Raw genomic sequence first — 27,660 nt, forward strand, 5'->3', positions numbered from 1 at the left:
GGGATATAAACAAAGGTGCATCAAACCCACTAGACCAGCCCATCTTACTGACTTCTTCTGTGTATCTTCCCCACTATTGGGCAGATAAAATGTATTATGCTCACTTTGTTAAAGATGGCGCTGCCCACATGGAAGCCTGTCGCCCAGGTGATATTAATGTGTGTTGGGGGTGGGCTGTGGGCAGGCAGGACCCTTGTAGCCTGGGGCTTGGTTTTAGGACTAAGCCTTTCCCACCCTTTTTGATGTGGGGTGATGCAATCCCATCACGTCTCTGATAAGTGACTTTGTATTAGAGACTTCCCTATTTTGTATATTGGATTAAAGGTTTTGATTTCTGCACTATAAAGTGGTGCAGACTGGGAGTTTGCTCTCTCAGTTCCTGAGTTTAGCATTAGAGCAGAGAGTAGGTTGGAGAGCAGAGTAAGGCCACGTGGAGGAGAGGAGAGACAACCAAGACGGTGGAGAGCTGAAAGAGAAGCCAGTTAGTGCAGAGTGTGTGTAGAGAGAAGGAGATGGGGAACAAAGGAGAATGAAGCTAGTGAGCTAGAAACCTTTGATTCTAGGAAACTCGGATAAGTCAGTAACTTTGTGAGCGCTGAATGAGTGGATTTTGGAGACCAGTGTGTGTTTTTACTTGTCTGCTGGTGCAAGCTAGGAATAAAGCTAATGGTCCACTAGTTTTGGGCTCTGTTGTTTCTTTACCGACTGTCCGAATCCAATGCGAACCTGCATGGGCCAGGTAGTTGTGATGGTGGCCGTGGATACTGGCTTAACATTTGGCGTAGTCTGTGGCAGGATTCAGAGATTGGTATGGAGCCGTCACCCTTGATGTGCATGGTAGAGGACTGGCTGCTTTTATGGTTCCCCATGGCTGTCCTTTTGGGGGCCGTAGGCTGGCTGACTTTTACAGCCATGTGTGAGAAAACCAAGAGCTCTGTGGAAGAGGCTGCCCGGGACCTGCAAACCGAGCAGTGGAAGGAGCTGGAACAAACGTGTGAGAAAGAGATGTCGACCCTGGAGCTGAAGCAAGCACCAGCAAGCGACCAGGTTCGCGAGACTCGTTTGGAAATGGAGCAGACGCTGGAAAAGGAATCACAGGTTCGTGAATTGGAGATTTCCCTGGACGTTGTGGAGAGCCAGCAGCGGCGGGAGGCTGGGCCCAAGGCGGCAAAGCTGGCAGCGGAGCTGGTGTTTTTAGTTCCTCTTTGGAGGATGAGGAGAATCGGCCTGGAGTTGTAATCCACGGCCTCCAGAAGATGAGAGCCCAGCAGCAAGGAGTTCTTACTACGGCTCTGGTAGGTGTTGGAATCCATGGGAGTCTGAAAAGACCAGAGTAACAGGCTTTATTGAAAGGAATAAGAAGTGCCTGCTGGGCACTTCTCCGGGGAGAAGGGCACCGGTTACAGATTATGAGGTGAATTTTATAGGATTTGGGAGAGCTTGAGGGGGTACTGAGTCAGAAGTTCTGGTATGTTCCCTTTTATGGTTTTAGGATTTCAGCTTTCTGGAATGCTCCTTCTTGGGGCAGTTGATCAGTTTTCTGGAACTCTTCTGTCTCAGGGGCAATTATCCAGTAAGTAAAGGTGAGGTCAGGCAGCCAGGTGGGACAACAAAAAGGCAGTTGGAATTTCATATATCTATCATTTCTCAACTCTGTGATATGATAAAAAGGAAAAGAGGTGGGGGAAGGAGAGGGCATGGGGTTCAGGAAGGAGGTTTGTCTCAGACCAGCCATCTTCTGGAGCTATTTCCTGCTGTTATCCCTGTTGGGGGCCTCCTTCGTGAACCCTCCCCCAGGGGGGAAGTTGGAGTAGGAGTTGTAAAAGCATTTGATTGTAGGTAATCCTGGAGATTTCTCTCATTCGAGCCTGCAGGAACTTGATAAAGAAAGAGGTAAGCATTAAAATTAGGCACAGAATTAGGATTGGTCCTGTAATTGGTGCTAGCATTGAGAACAAGGGGTTTTTCCACCATTGTTCGGAGTAGGGGTGTTTTTATAGGGTTCCAGATTTTTCTGTTTTGTGAGGGCAGGTTTCAGAGTTGGTGTGTAGAGTTAGATAGATTTTTCCAATTTTCTGATTGGTGAAGGTCTGCATGAGGTTCTGTAAGAAACTAGTGAACAAACGTAAGAGGCAGGGTCCAAAAGTTAGAAAAATAAATAGGAGAGTGAGTGGACCAATGAAAGGCGATAGTCAAGACACCCAGTTTGTGCGAAACCACTGACTCCATGTTTACGAATTTGCTGAGCTTCAGAGAGAGAGAGAGAGAGAGTAGGAATAAGACAGGGCAGTGGCCAGTACCCCTGCTCCTAGACCTACTCCTGTAGAGATTCCTAAAGCGACAAGAAGAGGGATTACCTGTACAGCTCGTTTGGTCCTTAGATTGATGGGTAGTGTACTAAGAACTGGAAGAGGCTCATGGGGTGGGATTAGGTTGATATTTGGGGTGAGATAGATTAGGGTACAGGTTTCTGTTCAATTAGTAGGGAGATATATATAGGTGTTATGCCATTTTTCTACTTTAGCAGCAGTGGGAGTTGTCAGGATTACAGTGGATGGGAGTTGTCAGGATTACAGTGTGTGGACCTGTCCACGTGAAAGTCTGTCCTTGGGTGATGTACTGCTGGAAGTGCCTCTTGGACAGTCTTTGAACAGTTTGCTGAGTAGCCTGTAAATCCTGTAAGTACTTAGGGAAAGGGTGGTTACATTTCTACACTTTGCAGCTAGAGTTTAAGTCCTAGTGACCACTGATTCTAGCTGGAATTAGCAGCAGGTCCCAGCCTACAATAGGCATGGAGCATTGAGATAAGAGGAATAAAGGAGACACTATACATTAAATAAAGCAGCAACATCAGACTGTCAATACCCACAGTAGAGCTCTTCGAGGGATAAATAAAATTCAAATATTCAGGCAAGGCATAGTAGATGGCCCTTGTGTTCACAAGAAATGAGATCAGTTTATCTGCTACTTGGAAGAAATACCTTAGGCTCGTGAACAATGTCCTTGGGCCTTCAGTGGCAATTCCCAGCACGCTGGGCAAGGTCAGGTCACAAGTAGCTGGAGCAGGGCTAGAAGAAACTGAACCCTCCCTCCATAGAGCAAGGGGGCAGATTACTTTCTCGTGTCCCTTTTTTCACAGCACAGACGTGTAAACCAGTGGAGCCGGGAAGCCTGGCAGGCTTCAGTTCAATGACCTTTCTTTCCACTCTGGAGCAGGGCCCTAATGGAATCCTATGAAGCCCTTTAGGGTGCTGGAGCCTTTAGAGCAGGTGTCCCCAAACTGTGGCCCCCTGAGGCCATTTATCTGCCCCCCTCCCGCCACACTTCTTTCACTGGTGGTCAGTGAGAGGAGCACTGTATGTGGCGGCCCTCCAATGGTCTGAGGGACAGTGAACTGGCCTCCTGTGTAAAAAGTTTGGGGACCCCTGCTTTAGAGCGTATGCCAAAATCTGGTGTTTCCTGACCTCTTTTGGGCCTTATTTGACTTTTTTGTTACTCCCTTGGCCATTAAAAGCCATGCTCAGAAGATTTCACTGAAAGGCTTGACTAAGAGAGCAAAATTGGGAATCCAGTGTTTAAAGAAGCCTATGAGACTAAGGAAAGAAAGGATTTGATTTGTGGTGGTAAGTGGTTGGAGACTGCGGAGGGTCTGAGTTTGATTTAGGGTGAGATCTCAGGTTGTGGGGGTTAAGGCAATGCCCAGATAGACTATGGACTAAGAGTGAAGTTGAGCCTTAGCAGAGAAGATGCGATATCCCTTTATGGTGAAGAAGTTAAGAAGGGTGGCGGTGTGTCTCCTTGAGGCAGGCAGGGAGGGGCTGCAGAGGAGTAGGTTATCTACATATTGTAAGAGAGTGCTAGTTTTGAGATTGCATGATGTTAAATCCTGAGCTAGTGCCTACCCAAACAGGTGTGGGCTGTTTCTGATCCCCTGGGGTAAGACAATCCAGGTAAATTGCTGGGCTGCATTAGTGTTCGGGTCAGTCCAGGGGAATGCAAACAGAAAGTAAGAGTCAGGGTGTAGAGGAATGGTAAAGAAGGCATCCTTGAGGTCTAGGATCCTGAAGTGAGTGGTGTTTGAGGGAATGTGTGACAGTAACTTGTAGAGATTAGGGACTACTGGATGGAGGGGAATTACTGCCTCATTGATTAGGCGTAAGTCTTGTACGAGGCGATAAACACCTGAAGGTTTTCGAACAGAAATGGTGGGGGTATTGTAGGGAGAATCTGTGGGGATGAGTAAGCCTTGATTTAAGAGGTGGGTAATTATTGGTTTAAGTCCTTAGAAACAGACACAGAGAAAGAGACAAAACAGATTACTTACTCACACAGCTCAATAGACAACACTGCTTTTTTAAGCTTTTCAAGATGGCAGAAAGTTGTCAGCATAGAGGAGAGGAAGAGAGAAAGCAGATGGATGGGCAGTGTGAGCAGCTGGATGGAAAGAAGGAGGGTCAGAATCTGCAGGAGGAGGAGGAGGAGGAGGAAGAGGTTGAAGTGCTGGTGGTGGCGCCACATGGTCAGAGGAGTCAAAAGATTTAGAGCTCTGAGGAGAGGGAAGGGGGTGAGGGGTAGTGGAAGGCACAGTCAGTCTCTGAGGAGGGGGAAGGATGGGTCGAAGAAGAAAAAGAGACAGAGCCACTCATCTGTAAGGAGGGAGGAGGGATTTAAGAACACAGTGAAGAAGGGAGAGGCCCCTGGCTAGCAGGGGAGGAGAAAGAGAGACTGGTATTTGCAAGTGAATGAGCACAGGTTTCTGCGAAGGGAGGGGGCTTTCTGGAGGGGAGAGACTCGAGTGGAAAAGATGTGCAGAGGGACCAGAGAGGGGTCCGGAGAGAGGGGTGCCCCCGGGGGTCAGGCAGGAGGGGAAGAGAGTTGGGAGTCCACAGAGAAGAAAAGATTAGGAGTGGAGGTTTTAGGTGAGGTTTCTTTGGCTTGTTTGTGTAGAACAAGCAGTACAGAGATTAAGGACAGGAGCGAAGGTAGAAGAAAGCCTGCACATAAGGAATTTCTGATGTCCTCCCTGTCTGGTGGCAAAAGTTGTCAAGGTCTCACAGGATATTGTAATCGAATGTCCCATTTTCAGGCCTGTGGGAGTCATTGTCTAGTTTATATTGTGCCAGGCTGTATGGCAAAAGAAAATGAGTAGAAGACAGCTCAACGGGGTTTGGTCAGACGGCTTCTACTCTGAAGAGCCCAATGTGGAGATTAGTGATCTAGAGAGGGCGTCCCCACCTCCAATCACAATCTCAAAGGAGAAAGCTCTCCTGGGAATGTGGAGTTGTCCTACCTTGGGGTCATCACTGCCCAAGAAGGAGCTCAAAGAGAATGTGGAGGGATTTGGCTAAGTGCTTAGACTTTTGGAATGTGCTGTCCCTGGAACAGAAAAATGGCAAACCCCTCAAAATGTGAGGCTGACCAGAGAAAGCTGTCCGATGATGGATTAGGGACTTGTGGGTCGAATTAAAGCCAACCAGGAGAGGGAAGGGAGAAACTCCTTACCTTTCTGGTCCAGCAGGGGTTCAGGACAGGGACAGATCACCAGCCAATCAACCTATAATTACACGTCCAAACAGAATCAGGGAGTAAGCCCAGGACAAGCTGCCACTGCCCATTGCTTCCCTGGTTGTAAGTTTGGACGGCAAAGAGGGATTGTCCAGGCAGTTAGTACCCTGTCCTGGGTTTTGGCACCAAATATTGAAATCCATGGGAGTCTGAAAAGACCAGAGCAACAGGCTTTATTGAAAGGAAGAAAGGAACCCTGCTGGGCACTTCTCTGGGGAGAAGGACACCGGTTACAGATTATGAGGTGAATTTTATAGGGTTTGGGAGAGCCTGAGGGGATACTAAGTCAGAAGTTCTGGTATGTTCCCTTTTATGGTTTTAGGATTTCAGCTTTCTGGAATGCTCCTTCTTGGGGCAGTTGATCAGCTTTCTGGCACTTTTCTGCTTCAGGGGCGATTATCCAGTAAGTAAGGATGGGGTCAGGCAGCCAGGTGGGACAACAAAAGGGCAGTTGGAGTTCTGGTAAATTCATACATCTATCAGTAGGTCTGTGATTTTAGGACATTAAGGGTGGATGCCATCATGCTCTCTGGAGCAGAGATGAAAATGCTAACTGCCATTGCCATGTGCTCCTCTTTGGGACAGTGTAAGACCTGCCAGGATGGCAGGGATGAGGGGGTGGCTGAGGCCCTATGTGCATGGACTGATTTCCTGGACTACGACCAGAGCGGGCACTGGCTCCTATGTTGGATGGACTTACGGATTTTGGACAATGTGAAATACCCTGATGGGGGTGGGGGGAGGCTTTGTTGGAGGCCATCCCCTGCCCCGGGAAGCTTTTCAAACAGCTAGAAAGAAGTCCGAGGACATTTTGCCCTTTTGGCAAAGTGCTCAGAGACTGGTGAAATGTACCTTTGTAATTGTTGAAATTGTATAATTTGTCATGTTGTTGTAATTTGTTTAATGTGCCTAATTTCCTTGCACAGGGATGCCAGTGCTGTAGATTGTGGGTAGTAAAGTGAGCATAGGTATGGATTGTTGGGCAGATAAAATATATTATGCTCATTTTGTTAAAGATGGCGCTGCCCACATGGAAGCCTGTTGCCCAGGTGATATTAATGTGTGTTGGGGGCGGGCTGTGGGCAGGCAGGATCCTTGTAGCCTGGGGCTTGGTTTTAGGACTAAGCCTTTCCCACCCTTTTCGATATGGGGTGGTGCAATCCCATCATGCCTCAGATAAGTGACTTTGTATTAGAGACTTCCCTATTTTGTATATTGGATTAAAGGTTTTGATTTCTGCGCTATAAAGTGGGGCAGACTGGGAGCTTTCTCTCTTGGTTCCTGAGATTAGCATTAGAGAGGAGAGCAGAGAAAGGCCATGTGGAGGAGGCCAGAAGAGGCAGCCAAGATGGTGGAGTGCTGAGTGAGAAGCCGGTTTGTGCAGTTTGTGCAGGGAGAAGGAAGGAGATGGGGAACACAGGTGAATAAGTCTGGTGAGCTAGAAACCTTTGATTCTAGGAAACTCGGATAAGTCAGTAACTTTGTGAGCACTGAATGAGTGGGTTTTGGAGCCCAGTGTGTGTTTTTACTCGCCTGCCGGGTGCAAGCTAGGATTAAAGATGATGGCCCACCAGTTCTTGGCTCTGTTGTTTCATTACCGTCTGTCCAAACTCGATGTGAACCTGCATAGGCCAGGCGGCTGTGATGGTGGCTGTGAATACTGGCTTTACACCCATAACAACTTTTCTATTATTCCCTGAACATATATATTCTCTGTGAATATTGGTCATTTCCTTGACCAGTGAAATCCCTTTTATCTATTTTTTCTCTATAGAAATTTACTCTGGACCCTGGCTGGTAAGCTCAGTGGTAGAGTGTTAGCCTGGCGTGTGAATGCCCTGGGCTCAATTCCTGATCAGGGCACATAGGAGAAGCAACCACCTGCTTCTTCACTCCTCTCCCTCTCTTTTCTCTCTCTTTCTCTCTTTCCCTCCTGTAGCCATGGCTCGATTGGTTCTACCAAGTTGGCTCCAGACACTGAGAATGGCTCCCTGGAGCCTCCACCTCAGGTGATAAAAATAGCTCAATTGCCAGGCAACATTCATAGTTAGGCAGAGCATCACCAGTAGGTAGCTTGTTCAGTGTGGATCTTGGTGGGTATGTATGTGAGAATGTGTCTGTCTTTCCTCTTCTCACTTTAAAAAAGAAGAAGAAATTTATTCTGGACTAGATAAATGACACCTCCTCCATGAAACCCTCTGAGATTGCCCCCTGCTATGGGATTTCATGGCTACCAACTACCCTGTACCAACTACAATATCCTGTGGTTGCCTGCACTTAGGCCTCACATGCCACTCAGTGACCTACATCTCATCATTTTACATTCAGAGCATATTAAGTCATAGTGATACAATAAATGTATGCTGGATTTATGAATAGCTCAGCCTAGCACACCTCCACCAGGAACATCACAACCAACAAGGGAGCTCAGGCACCATACTGAGTAGAGGACAAGGCCTTTCTGTCACCATGGTGGCCCTCTTGAAGAAGGTTATCATATGATATTTATGTAAGTGGGGAGAACTACCTTCACATGAGAGCAGGTATGGGTGAATGAAAGGCCCTTTTGTTGTGCTCAGAGCCAGGGTGGTTTTGGATATGTAAGCTAACCTGCAATATAGCAGGGGGTGGGGGTGAGGAACTGTGACAAAAGCAGGGACCAGCAGGATGGTGGAGCTGAGGACCACAGGGGGCCCAGATAGTGAGAAGTCCCCAGTGTGGGGAAGGCTAGGAACAGAATGTCAAATGTTCAATTTAATGCTGTGAGATTGCTTTTAGAGTTGCTAGATTTAGGGAAAAAATTGAGGGACATACCATAAAAAAAATGTCTGAAATTAAAATTTAACTGGGTGTTATGGGTAGTAACTGGAAATATTTCTGCCATGATAGAAACCCCTCTATAGATTTAAAGTCAAGGCTACAATTAACATGTCTTGTATGATTTGGGGTGTTTTGTAGAATTGTGTCAGAGGATGAATTTGGGCTCTGGGACCACGGGGCACAGGACCAGGAATAGCACAGGAATGCAGGGTAATCTGCAAACCAAACACATTCAGTGGAAGCAAGAGTTTAGATTCAGAGGTGACAACATAAGGTAATCTTGGGAAAATCTTAGGAAGGACTTAGAACCTTTCACAGGCAGAGAGGGAGGGCTGGGAGCAATCTTATCTAGGTAATCTGTAGAACTCAAGGGAGGGAAAGACCAGGCAACACCTGGATGAGACTTAGAACACCTGAAATGCTCTGAATAGAGTCAGAGGAAATTTATTCTCTTCCCATCATCCCTCACCTCTATGAGGAGAGTTTTAGATTTAGGATCCACAACAAAGCAGTAAAGTTCTTCAGCTAAGAGTCAGGGAGCGCAGACCTTGGCGGGAAGAAGGTGGCTCTTCTCCTGTGTGCTGTGGCTTAAAGGGTCATTGATGGCGTAGAGCAGCTGAGAAAGCCCCAGTCGGCTTTTCCGACATACACACTGGAGCAGGGGCTGGGTTTTCACCAGGCTCATTAGAACCCCTGATGTAAAGACAGTGTGTGAGGAGGGGCTCAGCGCTCCCCTCCCAGCTGTCAGATAGGTCTTGGTGGAGCTGCTGGACCCCCAGAGCCCTGGCAGCCTACAGAGGAGTCCCCTCCACATGCCAGCACTAGCTCAGGGGCCTCTTCTGGGGCTGAATGTTATCGGGAACCAGCCTGTGTGGTGTCCTCACTACTGCCTGTGGTTAGCATGTCCAGTCATGGTACTGGGCTCCCAGAGAAGGGCACTCATTGGGAGGCTTGGAACCCCCAACCCTGCGGCCCTTCGAAGCTCACTGCTTGGGGGCGAGACAAGCTATAGTCCAACCCTGCAGCCTGGACTGTGAGGCCCAGCCTTGGGTTTAAGCCTCATCTCCAGGTGCCCCTTACTCCACCTGTTCCACAGCAATCCACCCCACCCACAATGGGCATCTCTTTCTTGTTTGAATACACCAGCCGTATCCACACCTCATACTTTCCTACAATGCAGTAGTGTTAAGACAAGGCCACAGATTCTCTAACTGTCCTCTCTTCAAGAGTTGGACCTTGAGACCCCTTCCCTTCTGTGTGGGCTGGATTGGGACTCCCTTCTGACAGATGGAATAATGTAGAAATGACATCATGTGACTTCAGAGACTAGGTCCTAAATGCACTGTGGCTTCTTGCTTGTTCTCACTTATCACTCACTGTCAAAGCCACCTGACATGTCACGGAAACTGTCAAGTAGCTGATGCAGAGGCCTATGGCTGAGGAACTGAGGCCTCCAACCCACAGCCATCTAGGTACGAAGGCTTCTGCCCATGCCCAGGTGAGTGCGGAGAAGCCATTCTCCAACCTGAGCAAAGTTTCCATGTGACTGTAGACCAGACAGCACCCTGTCTGCCATCCCAGCAGACTCTGGGCCAGACTCATCTAGCTAAGACACTTCTGAATTCCTGTCCCACAGTCAGTGTAAGATAAGAAGTGTTTTTTTTTGTTTGTTTGTTTGTTTTTTAAATATTTTATTTATTGATTTTTTTTTTTTTTTTAGAGAGAGAGGAGTGAGAGAGAGAGACAGAGAGAGAGAGAGAAGGGGGAGGAGCAGGAAGCATCAACTCCCATATGTGCCTTGACCAGGCAAGCCCAAGGTTTCGAACCGGCGACCTCAGTGTTCCAGGTCGACGCTTTATCCCACTGCGCCACCACAGGTCAGGCGATAAGAAGTGTTTTGAGCATGGCTCTGGCCTGTTGGCTCAGCAGTAGAGTGTCGGCTCTACCAGGTTGGAAGTCCCAGGTTCGATTCCTGGTCAGGGCACACAGGAGAAGTGACCATCAGCTTCTCCACCTTTCCCCTTCTTTTCTCTCTCTGTCTCTCTCTTCTCTACTGCAGCCAAGGCTCTACTGGAGCAAAGTTGGCCCAGGCACTGAGGATGACTCCATGGCCTCCACTTCAGGTGCTAGAATGAGGGAGCAATGCCCCAGATGGGCAGAGCATCGCCCCCTGGTAGGCATGCCAGGTGGATCCCTGTCAGGTGCATGCGGGATTGTGTCTCTCTGCCTCCCTGCTTCTCACTTCAGAAAAATACAAAAAAAAGAAAAAAAGAAATGTTTTGAGTTGTGAAGTTTAAGGCACTGTGTTAAGCAGCAAAAAACAACTAATACACACCTGCTTTTTCCAGGACTTAAACAGCCCTTCCTCTACCTGGCAAACATTTCCTCATTCTTCAACATACCATGTAAATGCCGCTCCACCTGTGTCCCCTTCCACAGTGCTCGAGGCCCAGGGAGCCACTGTTTCTCCTGGACTCCTCCGGCAGTGGTATGCATGTCCATTACAGCCCTTACCACACTGAATCACAACTATTTGCTTACTGTCTCTCTCTCATTGGAATCAGAGCTTCTTGAGGGATTATGTTTGATTCGTATTTATATCACTGATGCTTACTACAATGGTAACAATTAATATCTAATTACTTAATTTAATCAATTCATGCAGAGATAGGCTGCATAGCCTGGTGCCTTCTTCTTTAATTTATGAAAAGATTCTACCTGAGAACAAGTTGGCTTGTTATACTACTTACTAATTGATGGTCTTGCTGACATCTTTATATGGCTGTCATATATTTATGTCATTCATTAGCTTAGTCAAAAGGGGTTTGTTGGTTGTCTCTTTGGTCCAGGGGCCAGGAGCAGGTACACTGTGACAGGGTGATCCTTCAGGCCTGAACTGCCCAACACATTAGTCATTAGCTACATATGGCCATTTAAACTGAAATAAAAAATTAGTTTCTAAGTTGCACTAGCTCCATGTTAAGTGCTCAGGAGCCACACCTCACCAGTGGCTACCGTAGTGGATGGTGTAGATCTAGAAGTTTCATTGTTGCTTTAAGTGCTATTGAACAGAACTGACTCAGAAGACTCTGGAGGTACATTATCTAAGGAGGGTCTAAACTGAAGCAGTGACAGTGAGATGGAGGGCAAAGGTCTCTCCCAGAAGCAATGTGATTCAGGGTGACCAGAGGTAGGTGCATTTAGGAGCCTTCGAGGTTTCTCCCAGCCCTGAACAGAAGACGGTGGAACCATGCACTAATATAGTACATATAGGAGAAGAGGAAGGATTTGGGAAAAAGAGATAAAATCAGATTTGGACCCAGGGAGTGAAAGATAACAGTGGGACAGGCCAGTGCCTGGGCAGCTGTTGGCTCTCAGAATGGGATCTGTGGGTCTGTGGAGAGAGAGCTCCAAGGACTGGGCAGCCGCATGGGCGGGGCCTGGCACTTGTCTGGCCGAGGGCACCCAGGGAAAATGGGCAGCATGACATGGCCAGTGGCAGCATCAGGGCCTGGGGGCTCTGGCATTTAGGGCAGGGTTTTTACATTGTGGGTAGGTCCTAAAGAGAATAAGTCTCCACCAGCCTTCAAAAATAGTATCGAAAATATTAGTGTCCTGAGCATATAACTTCGGTAAAGCTCTTTCCTGAAACTTCTGTTGTGACTGTATCTACATGCGTGCATATATGTATACTAGGTTGCAAGGTAAACTCTATTTCTGGGTTGTGATCCAATTAGTTTGCATGCCACTGATTTATAAAATGAGCACCCAGATTATCACATGGGGCATGGGAACTGGGACAGTGGCCTTTTGTTCATTATCACACGAAACCCTGGCACATATAAATACTCAGTGAAGACATACTTTGTGCAAGAACAGAGCTAGAGGGGAAGAGATAAGAGGGGAACAACCCAATGTCAGGTGTCAGACATTTGGCAACATGCAGAGCACGTACAGCTTTATCTCCAAAATGTCCGTGCACTGGCAAAGCAGAGGCCAGACTGCACAAGTAAATGGGAATTGGGGAAGAGAGATGGGACAAGTGACAGTGTAGACAGAAAGGCATTTGTTTTGTAGTGAAGACATAAAAGTGCTATATGTATGAAGAAGAGATTATATAGGAAAGGCATGTTCTAGAACTGCATTGTCCAATAACAGAAATGCTAGCCTCATGTTCCTATTTAAATAAGTTAATGACATTAAAATGCAGCTCCTTAAGCACAGTAGCTAAGTGGCCACTGTACTATGCAGTAGTCAAGTGCCAAATGGCTACTGTATTGCACATAGAACATCCCCATCATTGCAAAATGTCCATTGGCCAGTGCTGCTCTAGAAAAGCTTTAATTCATCCTAACTGTGCTGGACTCAGTGAAACAAGCCTAGGTTAAACCAGTGCCTCGGGCCCCACCCCACCCACTACCTCCCACCCAAAACATTCTCCAAACCCAGCAGGAAAACTTTTGGGGGATGACAGTACCATCTCTACACAACAAAATCACATTAGGTCTTAGTGAATGAGAGGTAACCCTGGGAGAGGTCACTGGGGACAATAGGGAAGCTGCTGGACCTCAGGATGTGGTCTAAGGGCAATCTGGGAATTCTCTGAATTCATGATGTTTTCTTACCAAATTCAACAGAGGTACATGACCACTAGAAGCCCTCACGATTGCCCGACTGACTACACAGGAAACAAAGCTATAGGCTGGGGAATAATGACCATAAGTGTAGAGGTATCATCTGAACAGGAAATATTGGGGTACTCAGGTGAGGATCATGATAGCAAAATTCCAGCTCTACTAAATTCAAGTGACTGGCAGAGAGCCAATAAATGATGTTTATGATTCCTGTATGTAATTTTCATGGTTTTTATATGGCACCTTAATAACAAAAAAGAATGTGGTAGAAGACTGAAGTGTTCTCCATCAGAGCTATCCACTTAGAAATAAGTCAGACAAAGAGAGACAAATATCATATGATCTCACTTATATGTGTAATCTAAAAAACAAAATGTATAAACAAAAAAACAGAAATAAACTCATAGATTCATTTTATCTGCATGTACCTGTTTAATTTTTCTAACACCATTTATTGAATAGACTGTCTTTACCCCACTGCATGTTCTTGCCTCCTTTGTCAAATATTAATGGACCATAAAGGCATGAGTTTATTTTTGGGCTCTCTATTCAGTTCCATTGATCTATATGCTTGTTTTTATGCCAGTACCATGCTGTTTTGATTACTATGGCCTTGTAAGTATAGTTCGATATCAAGTAGTATGATTTCTCCAACTTTGTTCTTCTTTCTCAAGATTGTTGAGGCTATTCAGGGTCTTTCTTTAGCTCCATATTAATTTTTTGGAATATTTGTTCTAGATCTGTGAAATATGCCATTAGTATTTTAATAGGAATTGTATTAAATTTATAGATTGTTTTGGGTATTTTGGCCATTTCAGTGATGTTAATTCTATCCATCCATGAAACAGTGTATGGTTCTACTTATTTGTATCTTCCTCAATTTCTTTCTTTAATATCCTATAATTTTCTGAGTACCGATCTTTTACTTCCTTGGTTAAATTAATTCCTAGGCACTCTATTTTGTTTTTGTTGTTGCAATAATAAATAGGATTGTTTTCTTTATTTCTCTTTTTGTTAGTTCATTATTGGTGTATAAAGTGTCACTGATTTCTAAATATTAATTTTATATTCTTCTACTTTGCCAAATTCACTAACCATCAGAGAAATGTAAATTAAAACCATAATATCACCTCACTCTGGCCAGATGGCTATCATCAATAAATCAACAAACAAGTGTTGATGAGGATGTGGAGAAAAGAGAACCCTCCTGCACTGCTGGTGAGAATGCAGACTGGTGCAGCCAGTGTAAAAAGCAGTATGGAGTTACTTCAGAAAATTAAAAATGGAACCGCCATATGACCCAGTAATCCCACTTCTGGGAATTTATCCAAAGAAACCCAAAACACTAATTCAAAAGAATATATTCACCCTTATGTTCATTGCAGCATTATATACAATAGCCAAGGTCTGGAAACAGCCCAAGTACCATCAGGAGATGAGTGGGTAGAAAGGCTGTGTTACAGATAAGTTATCTCTACTCCAATAAAGAAGGGATTTAAAGCTGGTGCTGGAACCATTTCTGAACTAGTTTCTGGTGAGACAACTGAGACTCATAAAAATGAAATGACTTGCCCAAAGACATGAAGATGACATATTCAAAATCCAGTGCAAATGAAATGATTCCATTCCATAACAATTGGATCTTACAAACATGCTGTTGAATGAAAGAAGCAAGGGCTAAAAGAATAAAATTGTGAATTCTGTCTAATAAGTTCAAAAACAGGCAAAACTAAACCAAGGCACTTAGAGGTACACACACAGTGGAGAAAACCACCAAGAAAGGGGGGAAACGAGAGCATCCCAAAGGTCAGGAGCACAGCACCCTTGGAAAGGGGAGAGTGGGGCGGAGCTGGGTTGGGGGTGAGGGTGGGAGGGCTGCTACTGGAAATGGTAGTTATTCTACCAATAAGGAAAAGTTAAGTACAAATCTTCTCATCCTGCTAATTCCAAAATGACTTTTTAAAAAGCTCCATCCCTTGGATTTACCAATCCTGAATCAAATCCGGGGCCCTCACAGAGGGAAAGTGACTTTTGAGAACTGATCCTCAGGCTGTGGTCTGGGGGTGCTTCTGCCACCAGGGAGGGTACGCAGGCTGCGGACAGCTCCTCTGGGTGCTGACTCCAGTTCCCTTCCTCTCACTTTGCAGGGATTTCAGCGTGGTCCTGGGGGCTCTGTGCAGATGGGTCAAGGGTTTCCAAGGGAGCAGTCAGCCACTGAGCAGGACTGGTGGCCCCCCATCTGGCAGCACAGCTGCTCAACTTCCAGCTGCTTCACAGAGGTGAAGCATGGGGGTGGGCACCCCCATGGGCTTCATTTGAACAATGGCTTTGATGCCGAAACAAAAATGCAGAACATCTCTGCGGTATCAATTTACCCACACTAAGTAATGAACATAGAATTTAGAAATACTAGAATCACTTTTTATTTTTTAAAATCTCTATTCCAGACTCCTCATTAAGTGTTGGGGATTAAAAAACCAACAGGGTTTTTGCAGTTTTTTGAGGGACAGAGGTTTGGGGAGTTGACTGTAAGCTGACAGTCTGCCTATCCCCCCACCTTGCTTGTTCTGTGAAGATGCAAAAAGCTTAAACCCTTCCCCACACCTCCATGTTAGCTGTGATTCTCATCCTACCCCCCTGGAAAGACTGGAGGCAAGTCTCTTCTTTGTGTAAAGTTAGGATGTTAAGTATGGTGGGGGTTTTCTTGGGTTGCCTTGGAAACATAATCAAAGATCTCATTGATTTGCTAATGGCCCACTTTGCCCTATAAACAAAGCAAGATGCGGCTTTGCAGGGCCCTCTGTTGCAGCTATCAACTTTGCAGAGCCCTCCCAGAAGCCATTCTTTTTAATTCTTTAAGCCTATTTTCTTAATTTCGCACCATTCCCACTCAGGACCTGGAATTACTGGTCACGGTGGTTCACAACACTTAAGCACTGTCCTTCAGGCCTCCCTCTAGACACTGGGCCCTGAGGTCCCGAATCTTGCTCCCTGACTCCCCATTTCCTCCCTTCCAACCACATCCTCCCCAGCTCTGGGCTGAGGGAAAAGCTGCTTCCTTGGACACAGGGACCAACTCCAGTGATGCTGACTCACCCGGTAGTCTTCAGGACAGAGGTGGCTTCTAGAAGGTGGAGTCCCCCAGTCCATACTGGGAAGGGTAGACAGTTGGGCCACTGGAGAAAGGAGTTGGGGACCCATCGCAGCCCCTGCAGTCTGGGTTCCACCCGGCTGGGCCCTGTGCTGCCAGGTCTGATGGCCCTGCTTTCAGCTTGTCCCAATGCGCACAGGGCTGCTGGCCTCCTGTCTGACCTGCTGGCTTCCAGAGCTGCTGACACAGGAGTCAATCACTGTGCAGGCCACCTGATCCCTGCCCCAGCGAGTTGGGCACAGTGAGGAGCGGTCATATGATGGCTGGGAGCCAAGCGTCAGCGAGCCAAGGCCCAGGCCATCAGCACGGAAGGGGCCGTGTGCAGGACTGCCCAGCGCCATGGGAACGGGAGGTGGGAGCTTGCTGGGAGCTAGCCCCAGCCCAACTCTCCCCCTCAGAGGACAAGCGCCCTCCGGAGAAACTTGCCGGCTGTGGCTCTGAAACTAGTAGACAGCATGTATTATATAACCAAAGGCAACTGTTCTTCTCGGCCTCAGGCCAAAACTTCATTACTAAAAACAGCTAAGGCCCCGGCCGGTTGGCTCAGTGGTAGAGCGTCGGCCTGGCGTGCAGAAGTCCTGGGTTCGATTCCCGGCCAGGGCACACAGGAGAAGCGCCCATCTGCTTCTCCACCCCTCCTCCTCTCCTTCCTCTCTGTCTCTCTCTTCCCCTCCCTCAGCGAGGCTCCATTGGAGCAAAGATGGCCCGGGCGCTGGGGATGGCTCCTTGGCCTCTGCCCCAGGCGCTAGAGTGGCTCTGGTCGCAACAGAACGAGGCCCCAGAGGGGCAGAGCATCACCCCCTGGTGGGCAGAGCGTCGCCCCCTGGTGGGCGTGCCGGGTGGATCCCAGTCGGGCTCATGCGGGAGTCTGTCTCTCCCCGTTTCCAGCTTCAGAAAAATACAAAAAAAACAAAAAAAAAAAAACAAAAAAAACAAAAAAAATAAAAACAGCTAAGACCATTTACTGAGTTATTACTACATTCCAGACACTGCTAAGTGCTTTATGTACATATCTGGGTCAATCCAAGTTCATCTTACCTAAATGTTAAGTATTTTTTCCTTTTTACTGATGAGCAAACTAATATACATGGAGGTTTGGTAGCCATCAGAATTACTGTGTCAATACAGGTGAACGCGGAACGAATGGCCCCTTCCAACTCACTGAATTATCAGCAGCCATCACACTGCGGCCCGCAGGGTAGGCCCACCAGGACGCTCACCTGCGCAACCTGACTGCACAGCCCGCACTTCCCCACAGCCACGGTTTCCAGCTTTCGCATGCTCCCCGCCCTCATTAATTCCCCGACATTCATTTTCTATGGGGACTTCCATGGCTTGTCTCACACAGGGTCCTCAGCAAGTTCCCAGGATAGTTCTAACTTTGGGGGACCCCAGGATTGTTCTCAAACTTCAAGGACCATCTATATATGTTTGCATTCATGGCTACAGTCTAATATTTGATGATCCTAGTGATATCTCTTGAGTTATTATCAAGAACAGATAAAATTATGCCTGTGATCTGTGTGCCTTGGACAAATACTTCATCTCTTTGTACATGTCCTCATCTATGAAATGGTGACAATACTTATACATACTTCACAGGGTTGTTGTGAGAATTAAACTAATTAACCCATGTAAAGCACTTAAAACTGTGCTAAACTCATTTTATTATTTTTTTTTATTATTATTGGTATTGTAATTTCATTACTCTTACTAAAGCAAAAAAGTATGCAATGAATTTAGAAATAATTTATCAAGAAGGTAAAATTTTGGAAGTGCTGGATTCTGGTCGTGAGAAACAGGCTAGCCCAGCCACTCTTGGCATCTGAGAGGCCGGATAACCAGAGAGGTACAGCCCTGTAAGGCCACCAGAGATAAGAGATAAAGGACCAGGGAGTCATTCCATTAGCCTGATCTTTCTTGAATTGCCAAAATATATAGATTAGATTTCCTAATTAGCAATATCCCTCCTTTCAGGGTCTTAAAGAGATTGAGTAATAGAGGATGCTTTTAATTTGAAAAACAGCATTGATAGTATAATCTCTTTCACCAATAATTTCATTGTTCCTCCCTCCCCCACTCCTTTGCACACTGTCCAAAGACAGAAGCTGGCTCTGGCCTTTGGCTGACATGGGATGCAGCCTTCACTGCTGAGGCTCCATCATGTAGTCCAGTTCTGGAGAGGAGTGGGCAGATGACATGGACGTCTTTCGGGGGCTTCATCAAAGCTCAACCCGCCACAGACTGCACAGCTGTGCTCAGTATATTTTAGTTATTTCACCACCACAAATGCTGTGGGTTCTACCTGTTCTGAACACAGCATGAATAGAGAGATTTATTGTTATTGATAATTGGTTTAATTCAAAAGAAACCTTCAATATATGTAAGAAAACTACAAAAATCTGAACCTACACAATGGAATGAAGTGTGCTGAAAATGACAATTACATGGCTTAATTAAAAATTTTTTCTTATCATTTAAATCTCTTCAAAATAAACTTTCAGGGGCCCTACCAAAAGGAGGTCACATTGGGATAGTTAAACAAGGCAAACGAAACATGAGCATGTATCTCTGACTTCACTTCAGTCCCAGTGATAATGACAGAAAAAGAATAAAGAAGGCCAATGTTCACAATAACAGTGAGAACGGGAGAGGGAAGGACAGCTGTGAGAGCGCCACACACTCTTCTGGAAGTCGGGAAGTGGTTCGATGATAGCGACTGAATTGGCAGGCATCAGAGAGCCGAAATCAGGGCTGGGGAGGGGAGAAACAAACAAAAAGCTATACGAAACTCAAAGCCTCAGAAAGGCTTAGGAATTAGAGCCTTTGAAAGTCAGAATGTGGGCTGGACAGAAAGCCAGAGGATCTGTAAAAAGTTTTCATCAAGAGCTGCACTTCATAAAGAACTCCTTCCCAAGCCTGCACTGTTTGGCAGCTGCGCCCGCCTCACCTGGTGGATGATAGAGGGTGAATTAGCAAGGTTCTGGATTTAAGGAAACCAGACACAGCTAAGGGGGTGCTGAGCCACCACTCTGAACGTGGATATTAAGTGCAAATCCACACAGTTTACCATGATTCAGGCGGTGACAGTAATCTTGAAGCCCACCAGTGGAGGCTAAGATGTAGAGCCAGGCTCTAGGAGCTGGAGCCCAGAACTGGCCAGCCATGGGGAACATGGACTCAAGCCTAGAAGCCCAGGTCACCTTGGGGAGCATCCAGGACTCTGGATGTTGTCTTTTGTTTATAATTCTTGTTCTTTCTTTATTTACTTCCCTTTTGTTCTCTTTAAAATGTCTTTTTTTTTTTTTAGATGAAAGGAAGGAGGAGAGTAGATAGTGAGGCAGACGCCTACATTCCCCCTGACCAGGATCCACCAGCAACCTTATCTGGGGTTGATGCTAGAGTACTGAGCTATTTTTAGTGCCCGAGGCTGACCCATTCAGACCAACCGTGCTATCCTCAGCACCCAGGGCCATGTTTGAACCAATCAAGCCACTGGCTGCGGTGGACAGGGGGAGAGAAAGCGGAAGGGGGGAGAGAAGCAGGTGGTCACTTTTTTTGTGTGCCCTCACTGGAGATTGAACCTGGGACATTTATATGTTGAGTTGATGCTCTATCCATTGAGCAACCAGCCAGGCCCATAAAAGGTCTTTTTAAAAATTCAGCTTGTTTCAACTGGCTCTGGGAAACCAAGAGTGTTTAGTGGTGCCCCTGAGGGGGCAGTCTGCAAAGGAGGAGCAGCCCCTGGGCCAGTGGGGTAGCAGGGCCAAGAGCGAGAAGGCTCAGATGGGCAGAGAGAACTGCTAGGTCACTTACTCTTCCTGCTGGAAGATTCTTTCACAGTTAAAACCTCAAGACTGGGGATGATACTATGGAAGTGAAATCTTTCACCAACAGCATCTGAGCAGACTTCATATCTTGGACTCAGTTTTGCTCTATAAACCACAAATCCCCCTGATTTTAATACTATTCAGTACACGGTTCCTCCCCAGAAACAGTAATTTATTTTTTCAAAATCTGAAGTAAACATGCAATGGTTTAACAATAGTCAAGTAAAACCACAAAAACAAAACTATTTTCTGCACCCTGATTTAATAGCCCAAGAAAATGACAGGCAGATTGGTTTCTCATTGAATTTATGTGGGCAATTCTTTAAAAATTCAAGCCAAGTCCAAGTGTAGACATTTGGCTTATGGGTCTGATGTTTCTGGTCACATTTTCTTCTTGTTGAAAATTGTGACATGTGACCCCATTTTCAAGTATTTTCAACTATTTTGACATCCTCTGGGATGTCATCTCCTGTGACTAAGCCCCCAATTTTCCAGCTTCTAAGGGCCCTCTGATGGTCCCTGCTCCTGTGGAGCATCTCCTCCTTAACCCTCATGGCTGTGGTGTCTAAAATCTGGAGAATTATTTGGGAATGAGCCCCTGACCCTCTAGTGAATCAGAATGTGAGGGTGAGATCTTAGGAGTCTGAATTTTTAACTAATGCAGTAGATGATTTCAATCAGGCAATCTGAGGACCAAAATGCAGGCCACTGCTTTACTGGAAGGTCACCCTGTGTAAACACACACACACACACACACACACACGCACACACACACACAAAAGCACTCACAGATGTGTCTACACACACACAAAGGCGATCATTTAGTACCAGTATCTTTACTAACGGTATCTCTTTTAATCCTTACACCAACCAGAGCAGGTAAGCATCCCCATTTTTACAGCCAAGGAAACAGATTTAATACCTACCAAAGGTCGCTGAGTTGGGAAACGGCAGTGCAAAGTCCATCTGTCTCCTCAGCCCTCACAGTATCTCACTGTCACTGCCTCTTTCCTCGGGAAGCACAGACACCAGAAGGAAGCGCAGACAGACAGCAGGAGGAAACTCATTGTCCCTCAGATACTCTCCACATGGCTTGAGCCTTCTTGACTAATCCTTGCCAAGGTTGAGCCTCTCTCATTATGTCCCCCTCTATCACCTTGTCCTCTGAACACCTGAATGGCCTGTAGAGTCCCACTGACTTTGTTAGCACCCTTCTATCCTTCGACTCATTATGGAGAACATCCATAGTTTCCACATATGGGACTTCCACCTGCCTTAAGCACCTGGCATGGCAGGCTGTTGTTCTTCCAAAGCTCTGACAATCTGTATGCCTGTTGCAGAAACACACTGACCTGGGGAGGGAGGTCTGAGCCAGGCAGGACCGACCCTGTGGGACCCAGCCTGGGGATACAGTCAGCGACTGACTCTCAAACAGCCCAGGACCCTACAAGAAGTGGTAAAGGTTTCTGCGGTCTGGTAGTCAGCCCCCAGGATACCTGCACTTGCTTAGCGGAGCACCTTGGAACCCTGAGTGTCATGGGCAGGGAGGATGCATTTGACTCAACACTAAGAGGTATGACTTGAAAGTCCCAAACAAAGTGTCCCAAGTTTTAAGGAGTTTTAAGGAGCAGAACCAGCCTGCCTAGGAGGAGGTGTATTATTTAGGGGTTCTATGAAGAACTGAGAGAGGGAGTTCATCTTTTTTGAGAACATAGAAGAAATTGTGATGGGAAGAGGGGCTTCCCCAGCTGGGCAAGAGGTGTGCTGGAAGGCAGGCCAAGAGGACTGCACGGGGCGGAGGTCAGTGGTGCTCATCTGGCCGGAACCTCCAGGTCCAGCTTCAGCTATGGTGACAGCAAGTCATGCCAGCAGGTGCCATGGGCAGCCACACAAGACCCTGAGGACTCTGGGTGGAGGGAGTCAGCAGGAAGCCAGTAGCACACAGGTAATGGGACTGGAAGTCATCTAGCTGAGGGCCATTAAGGGTTGGGGGAGTCAAAAAAGAGCAAGAGTTTTCCTGTGTAGCAGACTGTCGTCCTGAACAGGACTGGCTCGTCTGTCCTGTGCCTGTGTACATGCCATCGGCAAATGACAGTGAACTTCACATTTCAAATGGTTGGGAAAATCAAAATAATATTTTATGCTATATGAAAATTACATCTAGTTCAAATTTTAGTGTCCCTAAATAAAGTTTTATTGGAACACAGTCATGCCAATTTATGTACGTATTGTCTACGGCTATTTTTGTGAGAACAAGTGTCCCACCCTGTGATAAGAGACTATACAGCCTACAAAGCCCAAATTATTGACTCTTTGGTCCTTTAAGAAAAAGATATTAGAAGAACCCTTAAAATATTCCCAGTAAGTAATGTATTGAATCAGTTTCTGCGATAGCTGAATCAGAACCTCACTCAAGCTACCCCCACGTGGCTATGCAGTGTCTCCCTGACTTTTCCCACAGGTCCTAGCTGCTGATGCTGTTAGAAGTCACTGGATGTTCTTTGGGTGGGGAAGCACTGGTCTGGCAGAGGAAACACAACTGTGTGAGGATGTGAACGTGCCAAATCCCAGACAGGCAAAGCCCCAGCTCCAGGGACTCTGGTGAGGGACTGTGGAGGGGCTGACCCCAGGGCTCAGGTGGGCCAGAAACATGAAACAGCAGCTTTGGAGAGAGATGTGCCCCTTCCCTGCAAAGTCCTCTTTGTTTATCAATACTATTATGAGAAATGTGCACATCCCAGCAAAAACCCACAGGTCACACATTCACAAATGAGCGTGCCACACTGGAGCAGGAGTGTTCCGGGCCTTTTCAGCCTGCAGGTTCTCATTCCTGGGGCAGGAAGCTGTTCGGTGAAAGAACAAAGTGTCTTCATTGCACAGCGAGTGCCCTGCTGCCCCCAGAAGGAATCTCATTTTCTGCTCACCCCCGGCGCAGGGGTGGGGGACGTTGTCTGAAGTTCTGGGGAACTGCGTGAGTTGGCAACACCTCAGAAGTGAGGCTAATTGGTTGTTAGTTGGAATTATAATGATATTGTAACCTCTGAGCCAATGGGCCATCGGGCAGGCTGCCAGGACAGAGCACTGGCCAGAGCCCCAGGCTCCCAGCCCAGCCACTGGGCATGTTCCACACCATCTTGGCTCCAGGTATGGCATTGTTCAGCCCCGGCTGTGTGGGTTGCTTAACCTTTCTGAGCCTTGGTTCCTTGTCTGTTAAGTGGGAGGTGGGGTGGGCAGAGAAACTGCTACACTCACCTGGCAAAGTAGTCATGAGCATTAGCAATAGTATAGGTGAGGCCCTTCACTGGCCCTGTCGGTTTCAGTAAGTAGTAGCTAGTGTTACTGTGTGTTTCTTGATGTCTGACAGAGCTGAGGAGTCTGTGACACCCATATGTTAGTGCTTGTAACACCACTTAGTTTCTCTTAGCTCCACAAGCAGATTGTAAACTCCTGGAGCACAGAGGATATCAAGGTTAGATACCATCTGTGAGCACCTAGCAATGGGATTGGGGCTTCAATGAAATATCGTGCCTCTTGAATCCCCAGCAACCCAAAGCTGATGGGTGGTGAGTAGGCAGGGAGTAAGGGCTCTGCGTTCAGACCTCTGGTTCCAAAGTGCCTGCTGCCCTCACTGTCTCTGATACTCTGCCCCTCTGGAGCCCCTCCCCTTCAATCCCTGTGCCCTGCTGGGTACCTGGGCACAAAACTGGTGCTCAGGCAAAAGGCTGAAAGCACTACCCATGGGGTCTTGGAACCCGGAGCTGTGGCGTCCAGCCTCTGGGTTGGCATTTCCTGAAATAGAGGCTGCACCCAATTCAGCAGCAGCCTAAATTCAAAGGCAAAGAAAGACTCATTTTCCTTTCAGTAGTATCTAAAGGGGGCTGGAAAATTAACCTACCGAAAAGCTGCCTCTGCTACCAGGGCTGGAGAGAGGGGCTCTTCTCCTGTCCCCGTGCCCACCCTGAAGGCCGAGGAAATGAACCCCTCACATTGGGGGACAAAAGGTACAGGACAGTCAGGTGCATGGCATGGACCTGAGAGGAAGGAAGAACCACAGACGCTGGCCATTTGCGGGAGGCCCTGATAACAGGGGTGGCAGAGGAGCCAGGCTGCCAGGAGACACTCCTAGCTGCCCCAAACAGGCTTCTCCAGCCTCTGGCACACAAGGGTCAATGTAAAGATGCTGTTTAAAAAAAGCTTTTGCCTAGCTGTAGTGTACTTAAGGATAAGATGGCCCAGCTTCCACTATATTTAGTGCATGAAGACCTACAGGTGTTTGACTCTAGGGAACTGCTTCAAGTTTTGCTATTATTTTGAGTCCCCTCCCTTCTCGGTTTCATTGTTCCGGAGCTGGGCGAGCTTGGTCGCTGACCCTGTGCCTCCCGAACGCCCTTCCTTCTCCAGCCTGCAGGTAGTGTCCCTACCTTCCATTATGTAACCTCTAGGGGTGCTGTTTCCATTTCAACCCTAACTTAAATTTTTATGCCAACCTCAGTCCACAATAGGCTCCCTATGTTAGCTTAGTCAGTCGGCTTAATTTTTGTTTTTGACTAGAACAATTGAATCAGTTCCTTTGGCCTCCAGTTTAATACTCTGTTTGCTAACCATAGATCGGGAGGTGTGTTCATTCCTCTTCAAAGGCTCCTGTCAGAAGGCGGATGTTTGTCTTGTGCCTCGTCCACATGCTACCCTGCAGAGTACACGTGGAAGGCAAAGCAGCATGTAGCAGGGGGCTAAAAGCTTGAGCTCTGAAGCCAGACACCCTACAGCCAGTACTGGCTCTGCCACCATATTGACACTTGGTTTCCTCTGGACACCTGATGGTCCCATCTCTTTGCTGTTGGGAAAGTAAATGCTAATGGCTAGTGCAGGACCTGGCACTCACTTGGTGATATTCCCCAAACAAGTTAGTGGGCCTGCAGGAGATCCCCCTACCCCCTGTCCCCACCTGAGTTACAAAGGGAAGGTTGTCTGAGAAAAGCTGCTGCCCTGTCCAAGGAATTCCTTTCCTGTATAAGGGGAAGCAGATCTATTACCAGGCAACTCAACACTCCTCGGCCCTCAAGAGGGACCAGCACAACGAACACTTATTTGTGTGGGGGTTTATGAGTTATAGAGTGCCCTCAGGGTTGTGCTAGTGAAGAATGGGCCTTGGAGTTTGGTCGTTGTGCACAGGGTTGCCTTGCACAAAATACATGACCTTGGGAGTCGCCAGAACACTGTTGCCCACTGCTCAGGCTTCGGAGGCCACGAGCAGCACACACGGGACGTGTGGCTGGGAAACCCAATAGCCTTAACCAACGTGAACTATCGTCCCTCCATTTTCTCACGGCTTTAGCTTCCAACAGAGCCCTGAGCAAAGGCTCACACACAACCCATACTGAAAGTACTAAAATTGTTCAGGAGAGTCTGGCCAGAGTCACTGTTGTGCGCGCTCTCTCTCTCTCTCTCTCTCTCTCTCTCTCTCACACACACACACACACACACACACACATACACACACACACTATAGCTGCAGGCGAGCATCTGAAAGAAGCTAGGTGACTTGCTCCTCACACCTTCTCCTAGGACCACTTTTAAGAAATTTCCTCCAGGAGAAAGCAGCCTGAGTGGTGATGGGCTTCAATGAAACATCCTAGAGTTGGTAGAGCTGTGGTAGTTGTGGCCAGACTGGTCCAGCAGGCTCACTATGAGCTGGGCAAGGACTCACCCCTCAAGCATGCCCGGCCTCCCTGGCTTCCTGAGAGTGCTCCCAGCATCTGCTCAGACAGTGTTCCAGGAGAGTGGCTGAGACATATGGATCATCTGCCAGGGAACACCGGCTTCTAGACAGCATCTACACCTGCAAGAGACACACTGACTGTGGTCCAGGAGGAAGCATGGGCTCAGATGGCAGGAAGCCAGCACTGTGGACCCAGCTCTGCTGTTGTCACTTGGGGCAGGAAGTCACTTGACCTCACCAATGTCCCCCTCAGCTTTTGAGCAGGGGTGGAAGGTGGACCAGACACTGAGTACGATGCCATCCAACCTCTTACTACATATCTCCCAGACTGGCTCCACCCTTACCTGCCTCTTCTTGACCTTGCTCCCCTCAGAAACTGTGTTGTAAACCCTCTGAGGTCCTGCTAATGCTCTCAGCATCTTCTAGCAGATAGCAATCCCAGTTACAACCAAATATGTTACTATCCCACCAAGTCACTATTTAGACAGTGAAGGGAAAAACAACCCATTGATTGAAAACATACTTCCAGAATCCTGGAGATAATGGCGCCAATGGGCACACTGCTCCAATGCAGAGGTATTGCTACTTGATGACACAGGAGAAGTTCTACTAAAACATCCGAAGAGAACGTCTTTTGGAGGTACTAGGTGAGTGGGTGGTTCGGGAGAATACACTGGAGTGTGAGGACTGAAGCCGTAAGAACTGACCTTGATTAGGAAGTTGTGACCAATGGTGTCAGTGTCCAGGAGGTGACTGCTCATTCGGAAGAACTGGGTGCCACCACTTCCCACACACATCGATCCACATGTAAATATTGGTCTGGACAATGCCTGGACTAAAATGTTTTCTGGCACTACAATAAGGCATTACAACACACCCAGGTTAATATCCAGGATTTAGCGTTCTGGTTGCTAGTGGCCCAAGTCCAAGTCCTTTAGGGACAAAAACACCCAGTTCACCATTAGAAACACCAAGCCTTTGCCAGTTGTGCAGAAGGACAGGCAGGGGAAAGGAAACCAACAAGTGCTCCCAGTCTAGGTAAAGAACTGATACAACCTAGCTAACGCACCAATGGAAACAGCAGGTCGGAGAAGGGAGGGTGGGTTTTTAGGTAGGTGGGTGTTTCCAGGCTCTCTGCATGGACAGGTGCCTGGAAGGAGCTGTGTGCTCTGGAATGGGAAGGCAGATTGGAGCTAGCTGTGCAGGACTCCTCACATTTCTCAGTGTGACATCTACCCTTGCACAATAAGGTCTTTGGGTTTTAATGTTTGGTGGGGCAAAGGCACATCTGTTTTAGAAAGAACCTTTGAATGAATCAAGAAAAATGAGGGAGGCAAGTGACAAGACTCATGAAATAGCCCATGCAAGTGCTGAAGGCAATATCAAAAGGGCAGAATTGAAGACCATTGCAGAAGGAACATGCAGTGACAGGGAGGAGGAAAAGGAACCTACAGTTGGCTCACAGGCAAACATAGCAGGTCCGCAAAATCGTTCTTTGATTTGGGTGCACTTCTATGATCATGGAAGGGGAAGAGAGTCACTTCAACCTTCCCAAGCAGTTCCACCACAGGTCAGGCACAGTGCTAGACCCAAAGTCCAGCCAATGCAAGGAGACGTGACAACAAAGGAAGTCAGCTCTAGGGTCAAAGACGCAGCAGAGATGGTGTGGGCGGGCTTCAGAGGAGAAAGGGCCACTGAATAAACGCTCTCGGAGGAGGCGATCTGGAGGAGAACCCCACACCGACAGGACTCCAGGCAGCACTCAGCCTCAGACTGAAAGGCTTGAAAAGGAGCAACAGGCAGGTTGAAGACAAGGGGTGAAGGATTTTTATACATAGATATTTTTTTTTCTGAAGCTGGAAACGGGGAGAGACAGTCAGACAGACTCCCGCATGCACCCGACCGGGATCCACCCGGCACGCCCACCAGGGGCGACACCTC

At 47.3% G+C, this 27,660-nt stretch overlaps 1 long non-coding RNA gene across 1 annotated transcript; it reads right to left on the bottom strand.

Annotated features, from left to right (window-relative positions):
• Positions 1-1,327: 1,327 nt before the first annotated feature.
• On the bottom strand, positions 1,328-16,559 carry LOC136328912 (uncharacterized). The gene is made up of 3 exons (XR_010730110.1): positions 16,116-16,559; positions 5,503-5,554; positions 1,328-1,877 (listed from the first exon to the last, which is right to left on the bottom strand). It is a non-coding gene; the product is annotated as an uncharacterized lncRNA (long non-coding RNA).
• Between the last annotated feature and the right edge of the window lie 11,101 nt (positions 16,560-27,660).

Source organism: Saccopteryx bilineata, chromosome 3 (assembly GCF_036850765.1).
Source record: "Saccopteryx bilineata isolate mSacBil1 chromosome 3, mSacBil1_pri_phased_curated, whole genome shotgun sequence".
Taxonomy (NCBI): Eukaryota; Metazoa; Chordata; class Mammalia; order Chiroptera; family Emballonuridae; genus Saccopteryx; species Saccopteryx bilineata.